Source organism: Nannospalax galili, unplaced genomic scaffold, assembly GCF_000622305.1.
Source record: "Nannospalax galili isolate Female #2095 unplaced genomic scaffold, S.galili_v1.0 scaffold399, whole genome shotgun sequence".
Lineage (NCBI taxonomy): Eukaryota > Metazoa > Chordata > Mammalia > Rodentia > Spalacidae > Nannospalax > Nannospalax galili.
This window is the reverse complement of record NW_008345053.1, coordinates 5,722,880-5,723,852: the sequence shown is the minus strand read 5'-3', so window position 1 is coordinate 5,723,852 and position 973 is coordinate 5,722,880.

Below are 973 nucleotides of genomic sequence, written 5' to 3'. Positions count from 1 at the left end.
GTTCTGCCTTTCTGGCTCAGGTTGTGGTTGTTACGATTTCATTCAAAATGTCACCTTATGTCAACGCCATCTAGGGATATCCACTGATCAGCGACTCTAGCATTTGCTAGGCTCCTCGGGTGTTTCTAGAAAGGCACTGTCACATGTGGAGAAACATGTTAGCTCTGTATTTGTCAAGGACAGTTTGTAGGGAAAGTAGCTACGTCTTTGAGAAGCTCCTTCTGGCAGTCAAAGGGGTCAGGTGACATGCCTCAGAGACGACAGTGTTCCCCATGGGCTGGGAGGAGGGCAGGTGAGGAACGGAGTGGGTTAGCTCCACTTGGAAAGCTCTGGTGACAGTTGTATTGCTGCAAGAACTTTCTTTCCACATTCCTCTTTTGCTCCTTTACATTTCTAACTGAGAAGGCGACTCCAGGACCAGAGCCCTATGCAGGGAAGCAGTAAGAGCTGAGAAAGAAACAAAAGTTCTGCATCTAGAGCCTGCAGAGAGCAACCAGGACTTCTAAAACAATATTAAAGCCACTTTAGCCATTTTATCTACACACACGGCAAAAACAGAGGCGACACAGTTTTAGGGACCTAAGGTCAGTTTTCTGTCTCGCAATCGCAGATCAGGGCCATCCTCAGGGTTCTGGTCACCGCTCCTTTCATGTATTCTGTCATCGCTCACACTGAGTTTGGTTTTTGCTTTTTTACTAGATCAAAGCACTGTGCCAATGGTGAGGACTAAAAATAAGCTTCACTGAGAAGCCTCACTGCTCTGATGTGACGCTTCCTAAGCATCTGCTCGGATATGGTGCTCAAGGATCTTGTCCATTACCGGACATCCACTGGGACCCATTTCAAGGGATGCAGCTATCAGCCAAACAGCATAGCTGGTGAGGAGGAGGAAATCATTAGTGAAGACAGTGATTAAATGGCCAAAGGTGATGTTGTTTAATGAAATTGGAGGTGCTCAGGGTTTCTCAACCTT